Consider the following 14,883-nt stretch of genomic DNA (forward strand, 5'->3'; position numbering starts at 1 on the left):
GCCGCCAGGGGGCGCCGCAGCCTTGGCCGCGAGGCGCCTCGCCCACCCACCCGCGGCGAGCGCACGCGAGGCCTCCCGCCCGCCTTCCCTCCCAGTGCGCCTGCGCCGAGGATGTTCGCCGGCGCTCGCCTTTTCCCTCCGTCCGCCCAGCTCGCACTCTCTCGCCCGCTCGGGGCTGAAGCCCAAGTGCGTGTGACACGCCGCGAGCGTGGCGGCCATCTTCCTCCGGTGGGCGCTCGTCACGGCTCACGTCAGCGTTGAGAGCCGGGCCGGGCTGCCGAAGAGGAAGGAGCGTCGCGTCGCGTCGCGTCTCGTCGCGTCGCAGCACGCAAGCGCGCCCGAACCGTTCCCAGGTGACTGAGTCGTCGCAGCTGACGGGCGAGGCGTCGCCGACCGTCGCCGCCGCCGCCGGAAGTGGGAGTGAGCGAGCGCGAGCCGGGCCGCCGGGTGAGTGTCTCCGGGTACCCGGATGTGGGGCGCCTCCGCCGGCTCGCGCGGAGCCGGGCCGACGAGAGCCAGCGGGTCGGCGAGCCAGGTAGACGCACCTGCCGCCGCCGCCGCCGGCCGCGCGTCCGGGCTGCTTGGCCGCTGCCGGGTGGGCTGGGCTGGGGTGGGGGGAGCTCCCCCTCCTGGAGCCCCGGCCGGGTTTAGGGGCGCCTCAGGTGAGGTGAGGGAGCCCGGGCCTCGTCCCCGCCACCCCCGGCGACGGGAGCGGCTGGGGGGAGCCTGAGGCGGAGAGAGGCGCGGGCAGCACGGATGGCGGACGCGGGGCGCCCTGGCGTGGGGCCCGAGCAAGGTCACGGCTGCGTGGAAGCCGGGGTTGCGCCCCAGAGTCGGGCGCGTGGGACGAACGCCCCGGAGACGCCGGGGGCCGTTGCAGGCGGAGGAGCATTCGGGGGCTCCGAGAGGTGGACGTGGAGTCCGGGGAAGAACTTCCCCGTTCCCACCCCCTGCTCACCCGACTGCCGAGGTTGAAAAGCACTTGGAGCTGCACTTGAAGGGTCCTGCCCGGGCTGTGGGGGCGCCCGGGGGTTAGGAGGAAGCCTGCGGAGACTGGGCGAGGTGTCGGGGCGCCTCGTCTTCCGAGCCCCTGCCCCTTCCAGCTGCCGTGCTCGGGAGGTTTCAGAGCAGGAAGTCCCGCAGCGCTTCGGGCTTGCTTACAGGGTCGTCGCGTGGGGTCGGGCTGAAGTAAGTGGCCCCGCGAGACAGCGAAGGACGCAGTGTGGAGAAGTTCCCCCTCGCGCCGACAGTGATCGCACACTTTGAATGGGATGTTTCTGGGTATTCCGGTGGTGTTCATAGGCAGCGCCTTTAAGTGTGTGTGTGTTTGTGTGTATGTGATCACACCACTAAAACTCTTGGAGCCAGGGATTAAACCCTGCTCAGCTTCGTGCAAGGGTGTGTGTGTGTGTGTGTGTGTGTGTGTGTGTGTGTGTGTGTGTGTGTCTGGGTATTCCGATGGTGTTCATAGGCAGTGCCTTTAAGTGTGTGTGTTTGTATGTATGTAATCACACCACTAAAACTCTTGGAACCAGGGATTAAACCCTGCTCAGCTTCATGCAAGGGTGTCTGTGTGTGTGTGTGTGTGTGTGTGTGTGTGTGTGTGTGTGAGATCATTTTGTGCTCAGGGAACTAGTCTTGGAACCAGGGATATCAAACCCTGGTCAGTTTAATGCAAGGCAGTGTGTGTTTGTGTTCATGTGTGTGTGTGTGTCTATGTGCGTGTGTTCATACCCGACAGTGCAGAGGACTTTCTCCAGGTTTTGTGCTCAGGGAACTAGTCTTGGAACCAGGGATCAAATCCTGGTCAGTTTAATGCAAGGCAGCATGTGTGTGTGTTTATGTGTGTGTGTCCCCTGGCCTCTGTAAACTTTATTTATTTATTTATTTATTTTGGTTTTTGAGTCAGAAGTCCTGGCTGGCTGGGGGACCATATGGGATGCCAGAATTCGAACCACCGTTTGTCCTGGATTGGATGCATGCAAGGTCAACGCCAGACCGCAGTGCTATCTCTCAAACCCCAAACTTTCTTTTTGTTTGTTTTGTTTTTGAGTCACACCTGGTAGTGCTCTGGGGTTACTCCTGGCTCTACGCTCAGAAATCGCTCCTGGCAGTCTCGGGATCATATGGGACACCAGGATTTGAACCATCCTTCTGCATTCAAAGCAAACACCTTACCTTCCCATCTCCCAAACTTTATTTTTTAAAAATTTTTTTATTTTGAATTATGAGAACAAAGATGCAAAGAAAGAGGCCAAGGTAAAGTTACAGTGGAAGGACAATCACCCATAACATAATTCTCAGAAGAAGTCCCCTTGCTGATAACTTTGAACTTTCAGCCAAAGAACATTAAGATAAATAAAACAGAATCCACGTACAATTTCTTTGTCCCTCTAGTCCCCAGATTGTAACACATTATAATATTTCTTAACAGCACACAAGGCAATCTAAAGCCATAAAACTTACGTAACTCCTTAAACATTAGAGGCATAGTATTTTTTACATTTCCATGTACATGCATATTAGCTTAAGTTAACCTCAAATTTTAAGTGGTTTTTTTTTTTTTAAGGATTAGAGTCAAAGGAGCACAGTAAAAACGGTGTTAGAGTGGCAATTGTTGTTTGCATAGGTCCACCAAAATATGAGGGGCATGGAAAGGAATAACCTTGGCCTAAATACAAAGAGACACGACCCCTGAAGTTTCCTGGCATAAAACCAACTCTAGGCTCCAGGCAAGCTAGATTGTCCAATCCAAGACATTGTCTGTAGTGCCAACACACTTTTATTTTTCACACAGTCTCTGTTGTTGGTATCATGTTTCTGTATTAAAGATCCTGGAATCTGCATATCCTACATTTTTATTTTATTTTTTTCTTTTTGGTTTTTGTCTTAAGCTTTATTTATTTATTTATTTATTTAGGTGGGGGGTTTGGCCACACTCTGCAGCACTCAAGGTTACTCCTGGGTCTGCACTCAGAAATTGCTCCTGGCAAGCTTGGGGGACCATAGCGGATGCCAAGTATTGAACCTGGGTCCATCCAGGGTCTGCTGCATGCAAGGCAAACGTCCTACGACTGTGCTCTCTCTCTGCCCCCCTTTAAAATTTCTTTTAAAGGTTTAAGTTCCAAAGATAAACAAAAAAAAAATTGGGTAAATTTTGAACATCATTATTGGGATCTGTGCTCCTTTTTGAATAGCTTTGCTATCTCTCTGGCCCCTTGAATAGCTTTATAAGTGCTCTGTTTTTAATTAGATCACTCACCTCAATGGAACATTTTTCATTTGAAAACTTGAATTCTCAGGGGCTGGAGTAGGCTATTTGCCTTGCACACAACTGACACAAATTGATTACCTGCATGCTGTATGGTCCCTTGCAAAAAGATATCCCGAAAAGGCTCCAACCCCCACAAAAATTCCCAACACCTGAGTACTAAGAGCATTAATTGTGGCAGTAGATTTAAAGTGTTTAATTTTAAAGTTTCAAATTTAGAGATTTGAGGAAATGAGAAAACTGGGATTATAGTTTAGTCATTTCCCTCTTTTGTAGAAGAGAAACTCCTTAGGTCGAATTTGTGTCTTTCAAAGTACAGTTCTTAAACTATATGTGACCTGGCTTTTTTTTTTTTTTTTTGATTTTGGGCCATACCCTGTGACACTCAGTGGTTACTCCTGCCTATGCACTCAGAAATCGCTCCTTGCAGGGGGGATCATATGGGACGCTGGGGGATCAAACCGAGATCAGTCCTCAGTTAGCTGTGTGCAAGACAATGTCCTGCCACTACACCATTGCTCTGACCCCTGACCTGCCTTTTGAATTCTGATGATTGGGGAAGTTATGCCCTCATATCATCTTGCTCCGACTTGTAGTTATGTAGAGAGTAAATTTTTTTTTCTTTTTGTGTACTAGAAATGGAATCTAGAACCTCCCAGTGTAAGTATCTACTATTGAGTTACATTCCTAAGAGCTTTCTTTGGTTGATTTATAGCTTGAGCCACACCAGGCTCAGAGATCACAGTGTTGGGGGCGTCATATGGGGTGCTGTATGCTGTGGAACAGACCCTGGTCAGCCATGTGCAAAGCTAACTCCTACTCTATGTACTCTCTCTTCACCTTGAGATTATTATAATAATAATAATAATAATAATAATTATTATTATTATTATTATTATTATTTTGTTGTTGTTTTGGGCCACACCCATTTGATGCTCAGGAGTTACTCCTGGCTAAGCTCTCAGAAATTGACCCTGGCTTGGGGGTACCATATGGGATGCCAGGGGGATTGAACCATGGTCCTTCCTTGGCTAGCGCTTGTAAGGCAGATAACTTACCTGTAGTGCCACCTCACTGGCCCCCTTGAGATTATTATTATTATAATTTTTGTGGGGGCATATCTCTTGATGCTCAGAAGTTACTCCTGGCTCTTCACACTGGAATCACTCCTGGCAGGCTGGAGGGACTATATGTGATACCTAGGATTGAACTCAAGTCAGCCATAGGCAAGGCAAGTGCCCTACCCTCTGTACTATCACTCTTGCCCATATTTATATAAACATCTGTCCTATGTAAGATTTTATATTTACATATATACATATATGTATGTATATACATATATATGTATATATATACATACATGGGATGTATGTATATATGGGATGCCGGGATTCGAACCACCGTCCTGGACGCAAGACAAACGCCTTACCTCCATGCTATCTCTCCGGCCCCTGGTTTCATATTTATATAAACATTTGTCCTATGTAAGATTTTTTTTTTTTTTTTTTTTTTGGTTTTTGGGCCACACCTGGCGGTGCTAAGGGGTTACTCCTGGCTGTCTGCTCAGAAATAGCTCCTGGCAGGCACGGGGGACCATATGGGACACCGGGATTCGAACCAACCACCTTTGGTCCTGGATTGGCTGCTTGCAAGGCAAACACCGCTGTGCTATCTCTCCGGGCCCTGTCCTATGTAAGATTTTGTTTTAAATTGACAAATTATGCTTCTAGGAGAACTTAAAATCCTTAGTATTGACTGCATCACTTCCTTTGCTGCATAGTGCTTTTCAGCTTTGTAATAATTTAGAGCTGATGAGTTGAAAGATAGTACAGAAGATAAGGTACTTGTTTGCCTACTTGGGTTCAATCCTTGGAACCCCATATTGCTTCCCTAGCACCAGCAGGTGTGATCCCAGAGTCCAAAGCCCAGACTTTCACTCCCAAAGTTAGAGCTTAAAAGTGGTTATATTTAAAAAAAGAAAAAAAAGGGGCTGGAGAGATAGCATGAAGGTAAGGAGTTTGCCTTTCATGCAGAAGGTCATTGGTTTGAATCCCGGCATTCCATATGGTCCCCTGAGCCTGCCAATTTCTGAGCGTGAAGCCCGGAGTAACCCCTGAGTGCTTCTGGGTATCACCCCAAAACAACAAAAAAAAAAGTGGTTATATTTAATATAATAAGTACTAACATTTGCACAGTGAACAAAAAGGACATGTGGGGGTCCGCACACCTGGTGCTCATGGCTTACTCATTTGGGAAATCATATGGGGTGCTTCGGATTGAACCCAAGCACTGGTCGACTGATTGCAAGGCTAGTGCCCTCCCTACTTGCTGTACAATTTTCAGTTCAATTAGTGGACTGTTTTTGGAAATAAATTTTTTTTGATAGGGAGTCACACAAGAATGCTCAGGGGGTTATTTGTGGCTCTGCACTCAGAAATCACTACTTGCATTATGTGGGAGATTATATGGGATATCAGGGATCAAACCCAGATCATCTGTGTGTGCATAAACAGGGCCCCTCCCTGCTATATTGTTTCTGCAGTCCCTCAATTTTAGTTTTTGCTTTGTTTTTGGGTGACCCAGCTGTGCAAAGGGGTAACTACTGGCTCTGTACTCAGTAGTTACTCCTGTCGGGCTCAGGGGACCTTATGGAAACCAGGGTCAAACCTGAGTTGGCTGTATGCATAGGAATACCCTATGCACTGTGCTATAGCTCTGGCTCCAGCCCTTTGATTTTTTTAAAAAAAAAAATTCTTTTGTTGAGGATTTGTGTTGCAGAATACCTTGATTAACAACATTTACTGAAGATGATTAGGTAGTTAGAAATTAATTTTAGGGGCCGGAGCAATGGCACAACAGTAGGGCATTTGCCTTGCATGTGGCTGACCCTGGATGGTCTGAGGTTCGATCACCTGGCGACCCATATGGTCCCCTAAGCCAAGAGCTATTTCTGAGCATCCTACCCTGAGCGTCACTGGGTAGGACTCAAAAATAGAAAAAAAGAAAAAAGAAATCAATTTCAGTAAGAACTATTTTAACAATAGCAACAAAAAACCAAACAGGAGTCAAAGTGGTATCACAGCAGGTAGGGCATTTGCTTTGTACACTGCTGACTTAGGTTTGATCCCTTGGCATCACATATGATTCCCCCCTGGCCTGCCAAGAGTGATTTCTGAGTGTAGAGCCAGGAGTGACCCCTCAGCGCCACTGGGTGGTCCAGAAACCAAACCAAACCAAAATAGAACAAAAAAGCCAAAATGTGTTTACTTCTCTAAAACTATGGCATATAATTTTCTGTGCATAAGCTGTGTATACTCTGTGTATAGCTCTATTTGTGCAAATGTGTGTGTATATATGTTTATGTTCGTGTTCATGTGTGCCCGTATCCACGTCCATACTCAATGGTGGTACTACTGACTTGATTCTGGGGTTCTTCTCCTGGCAGTGCTTAGAGGATTATGCAGTGCTCAAGATTGAACTCAGAGTTACTGCATTGCAAAATATGTGCTTCAGCCCTTTGACTTATTTCTCTGAGTTTTGTTGTAGTTTAGTTATTTTGCAAATATCTAATATGGTTAAACCATATGTATTTTTTGAGGAACTATCTTATACTTAGGTCTTTTTGCTTTCTGAGATTTCCAAAGCTGAAAGCTCAGAATGTAAACAAAAATGGATTATTGACTATTTCTTTGATGAAGTGATTTTCCGTTATTTTGGATCCCTTTACACTATATCCCTTGTAGCATACTTACAAGGCCTCTGCTAAATCCCTGGCTACACTTAAGGGTGATTTCTGGCGGTGCTTGGGGAGCATAAGGGATGCTGGGGATTGAGCCCAGGTCCATTGTGTGCAACACAAATGCCCTATCCACTGTGCTATATCGCTCCAGTCCCATGACTACACTATTTTGGGGAAGGAACCCTATTTACTGTACTATCATAGCTGACTTGATTTGTAGGATTTTAAACTCCCATGTGTATCAATCCTCTTGTGTTGTCATTTTATATCTGTTTTTTTTCACCTTTCACATTTTATGTCTGTAGTAAATTTATTTGGCAAAGATCAGTCCAGTTTAACTTTTTCCCTTGTGCTACCCATGGGGATATTCTGGTACAATCATGACTGATTATGGGCACTCCCATTTTGTGTGTTGGTTTCTTTGGTCTATTTTCTTTTCTTTTCTTTTCTTTTTTTTTTTTTTTTTTTTGTTTTTGGGCCACACCGGTGATGCTCAGGGGTTACTCCTGGTTATGCGCTCAGAAATCGCACCTTGCTTGGGGGACCATATGGGCCACAGGGGAATCAAACCATGGTCTTTCCTAGGTTAGCATGTGCAAGGCAGACGCCCTACCACTTGAGTCGCCGCTCCAGCCCCTCTTTGGTCTATTTCTAAAGCAGTGTCACATCTTAGTGTAGTTTTATATTTGACTATTGATATCTGGTAGAACAAGTTCACCTACTGTGATTTAAGTGTGATTTCTTTTTTACTTTTTCCTTTTTTTTTTGTTTTTGTTTTTGAGCCACACCTGTCAGCACTCAGGGGTTACTCCTAGCTCTATGCTCAAAAATCGCTCTTGGCAGGCTTGGGGCTCAAACGGGATGTGGGGAATTGAACCTGGGTTTGTCCCGGTTCAGCTGAGTACAAGGCAAATGCCCTACCACTGTGCTATCTCTTCGGCCCTTAAAGTGTGATTTCTTTGGACTTAAAATAATAGAGTTAAAAAAAAATTCAAACACTTTGGCAATGTCAACTTTGAAATTTAGAAATTAGTTCTAGTATAACTAATAGTATATTGTGGAGACTTGCCTTATGTTCTATATTTGGGGCATTACAAATATTCTGTGTGTATTTGAAAAGGAAATTTTAGTTTTTGAGGATAATACTATAAATATATTCATTAGATGAAATTTAAAATTGTACTCCAGGTACATTTGTGTTGCTGGCCCATGCATAGATGCCTGCATCTCTCCTCTGGAGATGTGTACTTTCATACTGTCACACTGAGCATATATGGGACATTCTGTTGAGTGCCTTTCTTTTCCCTTCCTCGGAATTCCTAAATAAAAGCCTGATTTTTCTTAAAAAGAATTGTGCCCCAGTATTCTGTATAATTACTGTTCTTCTGTTTTTGCATGCATGTTTGATTTGTTTCAGCTAATGGGAGAACCCAGATCTCATAGTTATGATTTTGGATTTCTTTGGGTTTCTCTTAATTAGGGGCTAGAAATTAGGGGGTCTTTATTTATTTATTTATTTATTTATTTATTTATTTATTTATTTATTTATTTATTTATTTGGTTTTTGGGTCACACCCGGCAGCACTCAGGGGTTACTCCTGGCTCTATGCTCAGAAATCGCTCCTGGCAAGCTCGAGGGGACCATATGGGATGCCGGGATTCAAACCGATGACCTTCTGCATGCAAGGCAAATGCCTTACCTCCATGCTATCTCTCGGGCCCCAGGATCTTTATTTTTTTTTTTATTGTTGTGGGGGTTCTTTGTGCTCTGACCGGGCAGAGCTTGGGTATTTGACAGTATCCTACATTCTGAGCTCCCAAACATTGTTAGACACTGCAATTTGAAATTGATATGTATTCTGTTGATTTGTAATTTTCCAGGGAAGGAGTTTGGGCCCCTCCTGGAGGTGCTCTGGCAGGACTTACTATTTATTCTTGGCTTTGTACAGTGCTTGCTGGATCATTGTGGTTCTGGGAATTAAACCAAGGGTTGGCTGTGGATAAGGCATGCACCTTAACACCCTGCATGCAGGTAGTAATTAATTCTGAAGAGAAACAAAATCTTTTAAAAAGATAATAATAAATTGAGACTATATTGGAGTTTTGTGTATTATGGTGAAAAATTATTAGGTCATTGTTAATTTAACTTAGTCTTAATTGCTTTAATATATCAGTACTGTTTTTGTTTCATCTTAAATAATTGATGGTATTACTTAAATGAATTCTTTTTCTTTTTTCTTAGAGTTCTTTTTTTAAGATCCCAAATACATAGCAAATTTTTTGAAGGATCATTTAGTAGATGCACCATCAGTCAACTTAAAGTGATACGTGATTTTCATTTCAATAAGGTGAGTTATTTAGACTTTGTGTTTAGTCCAAGGTGTTTAGTTAGGACTGGAGAGATGGTGCAAGAGTTACATTTTTGATTTTCAGAACTGCACTGGGTGGTAATCAGGGTTTACTCCTGGCTGGGCTAGGAGACCATCTGGGTTGCCATTATAGAACCTGTGTTGACTGAAAGCAAGACAACCACTCTACCTGTTGTATATATTCATAGCCTCCCCTCTTATATCCCATTACTTTTGTTTTGTTTTGTTTTTGGTCCACACCAGGTGAAGCTCAGTGGTTACTCCTGTCTGGAGTCTGGAGTCACTCCTGGTGGGCTCAGGGAACCATATTGCATGCTGGGGATTGTGCAAGCCAGCACAATCTGCTGTGTTATCACTCTGTACCCCCCACCCTCATTACTTTTTTTTTTTTTTTTTTTTGGTTTTTGTCTGTGACGTTCAGGGGTTACTCCTGGCTATGTGCTCAGAAATCACTCCTGGTTTGGGGGACCATAAAGGACGTGGGGAGGATCAAACTGCGATTGGTCCTAGGTCAGCTGTGTGCAAGGCAAATGCTCTACTGCTGCGCCACCGCTCTGCCACCCCCCCACCCCTGCCATTACTTTTAAACTGGTTTGTGTATGTATCACTAATATTTTTAGTTTTATATTTTAGTTTATTTTTTATGATTTGAATTTTTTTGGGGGGGTTGAGGACTGCTTGGGCCACACCTGACTCTGGCCAGAGCTTATGTCTGACTCTATGTTCAAGGATCACTCCTGGTGGGTTTAGAATACTATGCGGTGACAGGGATTGAACCTGGCTTGGCTGCATGCTTGCCCTACCTACCGTCTACATTTTTTATTTTTGTGACACACTCAGCTACACAACTCTGGCTTAGGTGTCATTCTCAGCAATGCTCAAAGGATCATATGATACCAGGTATCAAAGCTGGGCCTTCCACATGCAAAAGATGTATTTTAGCTTCTTTTGTCCCTTTTTCAATTTTTATGGTATATCTCTTATTCACCTCACCTTTGTGAATTCATATTGAATACTTTTACTACCAAATATACTCAAGTATAAGCTAAATTTTTCTGGCACAAAATTTGTGCCAAAAAACCTGAACTCAGCTTATTCTCGGGTCATACAGGTTATTTGATTTGGTGCACTTCATCACCAGTTGTCTTCTGCTGTGTGCTGGAGGAGGCAGTGCTTCAGCTCAGTCCACAAATCGCAGCTGAGCAGAAGAGGTAGGCAGCTGAACTGAACTGTATGCCACTGAACTATTTTTTTTTGGGGGGTTTTTTTTTTTTTTTTGGGTTTTTGGGCCACACCCGGTGATGCTCATGGGTTACTCCTGGCTATACGCTCAGAAGTCGCTCCTGACTTGGGGGACCATATGGGACGCCGGGGGATTGAACTGCGGTCCGTCCAAGGCTAGCGCAGGCATGGCAGGCACCTTACCTCTAGCGCCACCGCCCGCCCCCAGCCACTGAACTATTTAACCCACAATATTCTGCGTTTTGTATGAGACCAAAAGCAGTGATGATGACAATGTCTAATACTGATACCCTCACATTAGATACAGCTGAAGTTGTTTAGACGTACAGATGATGATGAGGAGAAGGAATAAAGTTTTGAAGGATTTTAACCTTTGTGATTTAGCTTGATTACCTGTTAAGCTACGGTTTTCTGCACTTTAAAGTTTTAAAGTTATTGTTGCTAGTTTACAGTTTTTCTTTAGCAATAAACATTGAAAAACATTTAACCTGCTGATTCCTCAATTATTGTAATTGTTTTGGGTATATATTTTCATTTTTGAAATTTACCAGTAGCTGCTGCATTTTCCACCTCAGCTTCTACTCGAGTCACTAAGTTTTCCCAGTTGTTAAGGTAAAATTAAGGGGGTCAGCTTATACTCAAGTACTTACAATCTTTGTCTTTGATTCTTTTTTTCCTGCAAAATAATACCTTCTTTTCTTTTCTTTCTTTATTATTTTAAGTTTCTGAGCCATACCTGGTGGTGTTTGGGGCTTATTTCTTGTTCTGTGCTTTGGGACCACTCCTGAGTTCAGGAAGCTCAGAGAGCTTGGAGCACCATGTATAAAGTACTGGGGATTAAACTGGGGTCTGTTTGTGCAAAGCAAGGACTCAGTCATCATCATCATCATCATCATCATTATCATTTAAACTTTTTTTTTGTTTTTGTGCTATACCTGGCAGTGCTCACAGTTTTCTCAAGGCTTTACACTCAGAGATTGCTCCTGGTAGTACTTGGTGGACCATATGGGATGCAGGGGATTGCATTCAGGTTACATATGAGCAAGTCATTGCTCTAGCTCCTCAGTCTTTCAGACTTTTATTATAACTTTGTCTTGCTTAATTGTGTCAACTTTATAGTGTTTTTAAAAATACACACTGAATTCATGTGTGCTGTGTGTGTGGTGGGGGAAGGGTCTGGGCTACACTCTGTAGTGCTCAGTGGTCTGGGAGACAACTATTGATGATGGAAATTGAATTGACATCAATTTCGTGAAATGCAAGCTCCCTAACCCCTATACTATGCTGTTCTGTTGTTTAAATAGTTTTGTTTGTTTGTTTGTTTGGGGGCTACACCCAGCAGCGCTCAGGGATTACTCCTGGCTCTGCTCTCAGAAGTTACTCCTGGCAGATTTGGGGGACCATATCGGATTCTGGGGATCGAACTTGTGTTGGGCATATGCAAGGCCAACGTCCTCTCTGCTCTGCTATACTCTGACCTTTGTTTAAATAGTTTAAATAGTTCTTGGTTTTCTCATTTCCAGTTTAGATTTGGATTTTCTTGAATGACGTGTATGTGATTTCTTTATAGTTTACATTAATTGGTTTGTTTGCTTTTTATGTTTCATGTTAGAAATTTATTGCCTTTAAATATTTTTATAGTGTTTTGAGTTTCAGTCATTCTTCACCATGCATTTCCTGCCATTAATGCCCCCAGTTTGTGTGTGTGTGTGTGTGTGTGTGTGTGTGTGTGTGTGTGTGTGTGTGTGTGTGTGTGTGTGTATAACTGCCTCTATGGCAGATATTTTTCTTCTCTGTTTTTCTTTTTATTCCTTCTTAGGCACTGATTTGCAATATTCTTTCTGCCTAAGTATCATAGAAACATACTGCCTTTTTTTGTTGTTGTTTGGCTTTTGGGATACACCTGGCTGCACTCAAGGGTTACTCCTGGCTCTGCATTCAGAAATCGCTCTTGGCAACTTGGGGACCTTATGGGATGCCAGGGATTGGACTCAAGTTTATCCTAGGTCAGCCACGTGCATGGCAAATGCTTTACTGGCTGCGCTGTTGCTCCGGCCCCAAAACATACTGATTTTAATTATACTTTTTTTTTAAAAAGTGGTTCTAGTAGAGTGGTGGTACCAGCCTAATGTTACTTGAGTCTGGCTAATGTAGTGGTACTTGGAGGCCACAGGGTCATACTTGGAGATGCTGGGAGTCAGGGGCTTGTGGAGTACAGGCCTTGGACACTTAAGTCTTGTGCCCAGTCCCCTGGAGTTATCTTCCAGTTTCTGTGACTTTATTTTTTTAATTAGGTTTATATGAAAGTTGAGGTAGGTAATATATGTAGTATTTTATTGGGGGGGGGGTCACATCTGGCAGCGCTCAGGGGTACTCCTGGCTCTACGCTCAGAAATTGCTTACTGGTAGGCTCCGGGGACCATATAGGATGCTGGGATTGGAACCACAGGTCTTCTGCATGCAAGGCAAATGCTGTACCTCCATGCTATCTCTCCAGCCCCAATATGTGTAATTTAAATCTACCTTTTTATTATGTGTCATTTTCTATGTATAGTTATGTGCATTATTTTCTTCAGGACAGGATTTTACTTTACTGAATAATCTATTTACATATGTTACAAATTTATTTTACAACTTTTCTATAATATAAAATGGATGCATACTATTCCATTGGATGAATGTTTTATATTTTCAGGTTAGAAATTAAGTGTTATAGTATAAAGTAAGCTCTAAAAAGACTAATGGTAGGATAGGTGCAAGTAAGTTATATTTGATGAGAGGTAAGGGACTGATTATATTTTATCTTTGTCCCTTTTAAACATTTAAAAATTATTTTTCTTTTAGGTGCTGTGTAATGTGTTAAGAGCATATTATAAGGAATGATTTTGTCAAATATTCATGAGTTATGGTTGCTGAACGATCAGTTCTGTCTTGTGGGGAAAGAACTGTAAGTAAACCTCAAAGAGTTAACTGATTTCAATTCTATTATGCTATAAAATAATCTTGATAATTTATGGGAATGTACTTAAGGTACTTTGCTAGTGTAAAGTATATTGACTATATAAACGTCGTGAAAGGACGAGATAGGTTTTATATAAATCACGGTTATGTATAGTGTTTGCATTGCTGTTTCTCAGACTGTACAAGATTCAATTTGTTTTTGTTTTTGTTTTTTTGTCACACCCTGCAGTGCTCAGGGGTTACTCCTGTCTCACTCTATGCTCATAAATCGCTCCTGGCAGGCTCAGGAGACCATATGGGATGCTGGGGATTGAATCTGGGTCCATCCTGAGTCAGCTGCATGCAAGGCAAATGCCCAATCGCTGTGCTCTCACCCCAGCCCACAAAATTCAATCTTTTAATATTTCAGAAATGGCAGCACAAAAGAAAATCTATGTTAATAGAATACTTTATTAAATGAAAGAGGTTAGATAAGAATTTTAAATCAAGGGCTATAGTGATAGCACAGTGGTAGGGTGTTTGTCTTTCATGCAGAAGGTCATTGGTTTGAATCCAGGCATCCCATATGGTCCCCCGAGCCTGCCAGCAGCAATTTCTGAGCATAGAGCCAGGAGTAACCCATGAGCACTGCCAGGTGTGACCCAAAAACAAAAACAATAAAAAAAAAAAAAGAAAAGAAAAAGAAAAGTGTTAGCTATAAGATATGTTTCAGGGGCCGGAGATATAGCACAACAGTAGTAGGGCATTTGCCTTGCAAGCAGCCGTTCCAGGACAGATGGTGGTTCAAATTCCGGCATCCCATATGGTCTCCTGAGCTTGCCAGGAGCAATTTCTGAGCGCAGAGCCAGGAATAACCCCTGAGCACTGCTGGGTGTGTCCCAAAAACCAAAAAAACATGAAACAAAATTTAGTAACTATAAACTTAATTTTTTTCAAATTCATTGTCAAACAGAGCTCAGTGATAAACTCAAAGAATAGGGCTAGGTCCTAACTGTATTAATTGAAAAAGCCACTAAAGACCTGACCTTAATTTTTTTTTTTTTTTTTTTTTTTTTTTGTGGTTTTTGGGTCACACCCGGCAGTGCTCAGGGGTTATTCCTGGCTCCATGCTCAGAAATTGCTCCTGGTAGGCACAGGGGACCATATGGGACGCTGGGATTCGAACCGATGACCTTCTGCATGAAAGGCAAACGCCTTACCTCCATGCTATCTCTCCAGCCCCATTTTTTTATGAAAAAAAAAATTTCCCCAAATTCCAAATTAGAATTACATATTTATTCAAAAAATTTTATTTGGCTTTT

At 43.3% G+C, this 14,883-nt stretch overlaps 2 protein-coding genes across 2 annotated transcripts in view; both read left to right on the forward strand.

Annotated features, from left to right (window-relative positions):
• Nucleotides 1–401: 401 nt before the first annotated feature.
• Nucleotides 402–14,883, forward strand: part of ROCK1 (Rho associated coiled-coil containing protein kinase 1) — a 647,994-nt gene continuing 633,512 nt past the window's right edge. Inside the window, exon 1 of the mRNA XM_049769981.1 lies at nucleotides 402–414. The gene's annotated coding sequence lies outside the window, so the exon portion shown is untranslated. The remainder of the gene's footprint in view (nucleotides 415–14,883) is intronic.
• Nucleotides 13,464–14,883, forward strand: part of ESCO1 (establishment of sister chromatid cohesion N-acetyltransferase 1) — a 37,294-nt gene continuing 35,874 nt past the window's right edge. The window contains exon 1 of the mRNA XM_049770026.1: nucleotides 13,464–13,568. The gene's annotated coding sequence lies outside the window, so the exon portion shown is untranslated. The remainder of the gene's footprint in view (nucleotides 13,569–14,883) is intronic.

Source organism: Suncus etruscus, chromosome 3 (genome assembly GCF_024139225.1).
Source record: "Suncus etruscus isolate mSunEtr1 chromosome 3, mSunEtr1.pri.cur, whole genome shotgun sequence".
Classification (NCBI taxonomy): domain Eukaryota; kingdom Metazoa; phylum Chordata; class Mammalia; order Eulipotyphla; family Soricidae; genus Suncus; species Suncus etruscus.